This window comes from Lepidothrix coronata, unplaced genomic scaffold, assembly GCF_001604755.1.
Source record: "Lepidothrix coronata isolate B3197 unplaced genomic scaffold, Lepidothrix_coronata-1.0 Scaffold183, whole genome shotgun sequence".
Lineage (NCBI taxonomy): Eukaryota > Metazoa > Chordata > Aves > Passeriformes > Pipridae > Lepidothrix > Lepidothrix coronata.
Genome location: NW_016690363.1, coordinates 1,516,167 through 1,522,457, shown reverse-complemented (window position 1 = coordinate 1,522,457; position 6,291 = coordinate 1,516,167). Strand labels below are relative to the sequence as shown.

Below are 6,291 nucleotides of genomic sequence, written 5' to 3'. Positions count from 1 at the left end.
CAGAGTAAAAATAAAATGTGCTTACATTCTTAATACTGCATGTTATCCCTGAGCTTTGTAATGTGCATCCAGAAAAAGAAGAAGCGGAGGGTGATATAGAGTGACATTCATTAAGGACTTGGTCTTAATGTTTTCCAAGAGTCATTAACTCCAACGGGTCAGAGTCCAAGCCAGATTTCCTTCTGGGGCTAAAAACGTTGTGGAGTGAGAGGAACTGTCAGGGATCTGTTCTTGCACGCTGTTGCTGAAGAAATTACGAGTCGTATTAGAGGCAGTCACTAGATTTTTTTTCAATGTTAGGGAAGAGCCAGAAAGGAAAGGCTGAAGGAGAGAGGCAGCAGCAGGGTTTTATCTCCAAGGGGTGAATCAGCAAGGTAATTTTGTCATTTTTATTTAAAAATAAGTTCCTCTGATAATGGGATTTTTTTCCTTGCCGTACTATAAAATAACCTCTTCTTATTGCAGAGAACACTAAGAGAAATGAGGAGTGTGCTGTGAAAGAGCAAAAGCCTTCCCCTAACACCCATTCTTACTCATGCACATTCATTTGATGATACTCTACACCAGCAATTAAGCACTTTGTCTCGTGCAGATCTGTGTTTCACTCACAGGAGTGAGCATGTAAACAAAGGCATATTGTCGTGCTCCTCTTCAGTTCAGCCATGATCCTCGCGGGCCAGTTAATCCAGTTTTATGGCCAGGTTATACCAGCACTGCAGCACGCAGGGGCTGCACCAGGACAGATAAAGGTGTAGAGAAAGGGCTGCCTAGATTAAGACTCTGCACAGCTCTAATCCTGCCTACGCTGAATATTCTCTCCCGTATCTCCCCATCTCACCCAGAGACTCCTCTCAGTCCTGCATGCCACTTCCCAGTAACCTCCTCCCTCGTAGCAGCAGCTTCTCGCTGGGGAGAATTTGCTCCCATTACCACACCTGATTTAGCCTTTGCTCTCGCTCAGCTTCTGCACAGTTCGCTGGAACCCACAGCTGCTGAAGAAAAGATGTCTGAAAACAAGTAGTTGCTGGTGGTTTGGTTTTTTGTCTGTGTTTTGTTGGTTTTTTGTTTGTTTGGGGCTTTTTTTTTCCCTGGTAGTTCACAATTACTAATCTGCTCTGTGTTTTGGAATTGGCCAGCTATAAAGAGAACTTAATTCACTTTGGCCACATAGGTGCTCTCCCTCTCTCTATAAAGATTACTCGGGATCTGTGTCTGCATCCCCTCCTCTAGTTCTCTTTGAATGCATCTCTATCTGATGCCTTCCCCAAGGTGTCATACATCCCTGTGGCTATATATCCAGGAAAGCTGGCCAAATCATTAGTGATGAATAATTTATCAGATAAATTTTACCTCTCTTTCAATTGTGAGTGCCACATAGTGCCTGACTGGTGTCTTACTCATGAGCAACTTGCTAGAAATACTTGAAATTTGAGATAATTGGACGCAAGGATGATACAAAGCTTAGCCTTACGAGAAGCTGAGCACTTTGGATTCATTTCACAAAAAGACTTCAGTAGGAAACTGAGTTGTTCAGCTGCAGCCAGCGAGACTGGGCTCACAGTGGTGGTTAAGAACTTGCTTACATCCTCTGCTGAAACAGAGCCCAAAGCAGCCAGGGCCATGCAGGACTCCGTGTTTCCGTTCTCTGACTGGACTTGTCAGCCTCATAGAATTGCCTCTTGCAGGGATTTTGCTTTAAAAAGATATCCTGGCAGTGAAAAGCAATACAGTGCTCAAAATCAACACCATGCATAAAGGGAAGAAATGGTATTTGAGGATCTTTTAAAGCTCTGCAGCATATCTGCGTCCATTGTTTTGATGTTGATCCAGATACCTCCTAATTCCCAGCCCTCCTCGGCCTGCTTGACTTGTTCCCATAATACCAAATTTTCTCTGGTTGCTATGACCTTCTGAATTTTCTATCTCCTGTTAGAATTAATTCAGTAGCGTTTCAGAGACAATTTTTTTTTAAGGTAGGGAGGCAGGGGACAAAAGAAATACAAGGTGGGAAGGCAGGGGGCAAAAGAAACACAAATTGCAATATTTAAGCAAAAAGCACACTGGGGAGGAAATGATCGTTCCCCCCACACAGCTCTAGTGTATAAGGAAATTAAGAGCAAACTTATCTGCTCTGCTCCAATTCCACCGTGCCACTCAGATGGGAATCCCAGATGCTGCTTTTCCCACACGGTGTCCCCCTTCTCTCTGTCCTGTTCACATCAGATTTCTCTCCTCCAGGAGGGCCTGTTTCTAGAATCATGTTTGCTTCAGCTTTCCCTTTGGTCCCGCAGATACTTAACAAGAGGCTTCTGCCTCAGAACAGTTGTTCTTTGCCCCTTATGTTTTCATGCATACCTCCCCCAAACCTCTCTGTGCCTTTCACTTGGAGACTGCACAGATTGTCTGACTGTTAATGGAATTTTCTGCATGTTTCTGTCTGTTTACCTGACAGTGACCGCAGTCTCCCTGTTAGTCTCATTTTTTGAGCATGCTGTCGATAGGAACAGCAAAAAACAGCCTGTGTCTCAATAAGCTTCCAATTTAGAGACATGGCAGGGAATGAACGAGGGAGAATTAGGATTAGTACCTTCTTGATGGAGGAGAAGTGAAGAAAAGCGATATAAGGACCACACGTAGTCTCTCCAGTGTCACAGTAGATATAGCAGGACCCAGACTTGCACCACGTGCTCTGTGCATTGCAGCACTTTAACCACAAAGCTGTTTTTCCTTTCTCTCCTGCATTGTTCCCTGCCCTCCTCCTGTTCCCACAGTCCACCCTCGTGCCCAAGGTTTGGGACCCACCATCCCTTCTCTTTCCAGCATTATGCTCTTCCCCCTCTTCAGATCTCCTTCCTACACACCTTGTGCGTGCTGAGCACGAACAGCAGAAGAGAAATGGAGACTGTCCATTGCATAGGTTGGCTGGCTTTTTTCCCCCTGCACGCTCTTCTGGCTGCCTGTGACCAGATTGCTTTCTAGCTCTGGTTCTGCCCCTATTCTGTTGTCTCTGGACTGGAGAAAGGCTGACCCTGAATCTGTTATTTCTGAGAGCTGTTGCTGATCCTCTGAAGCTCTCAGATAATAAAATTGTAGCAGGAAAGTTGTACCATCTCATAATACTCTGCCCCTCCCAGGTGCAGCTAAATGCTTTTTTGGAGATAAGAAATGGAGCATGGACGAAAAGAAGCATGTTTTTCATTTTCATATTTAAAAAAGCCCCTTAATTCAGAACCTTCACACATCCTCAGGAAAGGGAGAGGTAATTACTAAGAGGACACTTATCTTTTCAGGTGGGTTTTTCAATCTATTTCTCACTCTCTGCTGCTTTGGCTGCACTTACTTTAGCTCTATCTCAGTTTTTTGTATGCATTTCAATGGTTGTCATCAATGCAGCTTCTGAACCTTCCAATTTTAACCAGTTACATCTTACAAATCACCAGCTTAGAAGACTCAGGAAATTATTACTGTGTTTTTTTAGCAACGTTAAACTAAGGCAGAGAAATTAAGGAACTTGTCTTCAGTTGCATGTGTGGCTGTGCAGCCCAAGAAGAGGAGCCCCCATTTCGATCTGTTGTGCCTTGATTGAAGGACCCTGTTCAGTTTGTCCTTGTTCCTCTCCTGGAGATCCACAAGGCTGTCTCCGTCTTTACCTGTCTCTGCTCCCAGAGGGACAACAGTGGGGTCCTACAACTTGATTCAGATCTCTGGGGCAGCGGGATTTGCAATTGCCTGATTCAAGTTGCCACTCAAAAGTGTCACAGATCTGCTTTCAGTGGGTTTCTCTGCCTCCCTTTCCTACAGGGCAACCCTTAAAAATGCAAAATATTTTTTGTTACGATGATTATTAACTAAGACTTGGTAAAACCTCGGACACTACAGCGGCAGTGCCAGCGGTCTGACAAACTCCAGGCAGAAGGACAAATTCTGTTTTGTACCCATTTGAAAAAAGAAGCCTGCACTCCTCTTTTTGTCCAGCATGCTTTCTGATGTGGACCTTGGGAATGCCTTGGTGCTGCTTACATGAGGAACCAAATTGTTTCTGACCTCGGTGAAGAGGGGGCCAAGAGGGACACATCTGACACCTTTTAGCAAGCGCAAGGTTTTCTGTAGAATAGACACAGCCTATGAAACAAACACACAGCTGGAGTTAGGGTGCTTTTGAAAACATTGTCTTTATTCTCTACCTCCCTTTCTTCCAGGACAGCTCCTCACTTATTCCCTCTTCAGAAAGGGACTTTTCTGTCACACAGCCTAGCCTGGCTGGAGATTAGGGATTCTCTCTGCCCCTTCATCCTTGAATATTTCCTTTTAATTTCACAGTTTAAATTTCAATTGTGTAATTACATTCTGCCTACCCCAAATTCCTCTGTAATTTCAATTGGACACGGTGTCCTTCACTCTCTAGGCAGAACTCTTGCAGTGCTGTGGGGCACTGTTAATAGGCTGCCACGCTCCACTCTAGTCCCATTTCATGTAAATGGGGAAAGAGAATGGACCTGGATCCCTTTGAACTAAAACTGCTGCTCCATATAGGCGAGACAGGGGTTGCTACAGAGTGACAAGGCAGTCTTACCCCATGGCAATACACTGGGCAGTTTTTACAATGCCTCAGTCTGAAGAGATTTTTGGAGTAAAAGTCTAAATCTGTCTGGAAGTATTTCTCCCCCACAACACCATACCCTTTGATGGCAAATAAAGCTGTACAGGGACCCCCAAACCACTACTTCACTGAATTTATGTGGCCTGAGAGTACCTGCTCGCACCGTTTAACATGGCAGAAGTGCCATAGTGATTTAATTTAGGTCCGGGGAGTTGGGTAGCAATGAGAGGGCACGTGGCACAGATGCCTAGTTCAGTAAAACGCTTTACAAGAACTGGCAAGTCCCCTGCATTTTGTGATCCAACCCAAACACTTCCTGCATATTTTGTTGTGACAGCATTTTCCCGCAGTCCTTACCCTGGTGGCGATCACCTGAGTCCCACATCCCAATTGGTTTTATCACAACATTCCCTTTTTGGGTGTTGGTATCTACTTTACATCAATGTGAAAACATTTCTGCTTCTCCTGTCTCCTCTTGTTTCCTCCTCCCCTCCTCGCTGTGGCACAGGTGCTGACTTGGTCAGTGTGCCTGTGTGTGGCCCTTCAGGTATCAGAGACATTCATCTTCTGTATTTCCACCACCTTCTGCTGGGGTCTTCTCTGGAAACTCAGGGTGGAGAAGGGGAGGGACCATGTGCTGGTGGGAGAACGCTCCTCCTTTGCCTCGTCCTGTAGAACAAACTTGCTCTCTTCCTTCAAGTTCTGTGGCAGGCCCATGGAAAGGAGTTGTTCACCTGGTTTGAAGTGATGTTCTACGCAGCTCAGCAAAAGGGATTCGTTTACTGTAGAAACTGGAATTATTTGATGTTTGATCACCTCCAGCCACAAGCCATGTACTTTTCATCATGTGTACACCGTTGTCAGAGGAACACGAGGCTGATTCCGTGATTGGCAACAGAGTCCTTTACCAGAGTTTATTTCCCTTCACTGCAAGAGTACCCTGGGTAGTCCTCCTACCAGGCAATGATAAATCTTAACTCAAAATAAGCATCCAACTCCTTGCTGGCAGTGCTGTATCTACACAGAACCTCAGTTACTTTGAATTTTGATGGATCTTATGCTTTATATATTCCAGACGTTTGGTCCTGCTCCCAGGGGATGTCTTTATGCCTGCTCCCGTGTTGGCAGACCCGAGGCTGCTGTTTGTGTCTCTAACAGCAGATAGATCAGGTGAGATCAAGGAGACCATATTTCCATGTTTCCTTGGTTAGCTTACACTGTTAAAAGTGAGTTGTTGTTAGGAGGAAACAGAGCATGTAATAACTTGAGTTGGGTTTTATTTGGCTTTGAGTCATAAATCTTAAAGGAAAGGAAAGAGCCATCATGTTCATCCCCAAGTTTGTCATACAATCAGCAAGGGGCAAGGCAGTAGTGTGGGCAAGAAAATGAAACATGTGAAGGTACAAGTGCCAGCGGGGGGAAGTCACTGTTGCTTATTGTCAGTTTTGGTGTGACACAGAAAGTTCAGCTAATCCTCTTAGTTACAGAGACACACGGGTGGGGGGAGATTGTTATCTCAAGCAATTTGCTGGCTCTACTCCTTTTTTCCTTCGAGTTTCTTTTCGCCTAATTGAGCAGCATTTCTTCCTGGGACTGGTTTGCAATAATCCTGGGGCCTCATCTGGGAAAACACTGAAAAATATAGAAGGGAGAATCAGCCCAAGCGAGGCAGCTTCTATCACCATGAGTTT

General features: G+C 45.0%; 1 protein-coding gene across 1 annotated transcript in view; it reads right to left on the bottom strand.

Annotated features, from left to right (window-relative positions):
• Positions 1 to 2,836: 2,836 nt before the first annotated feature.
• Positions 2,837 to 6,291, bottom strand: part of DUSP27 (dual specificity phosphatase 27 (putative)) — a 31,874-nt gene continuing 28,419 nt past the window's right edge. The window contains exon 7 of the mRNA XM_017830753.1: positions 2,837 to 2,849. The gene's annotated coding sequence lies outside the window, so the exon portion shown is untranslated. The remainder of the gene's footprint in view (positions 2,850 to 6,291) is intronic.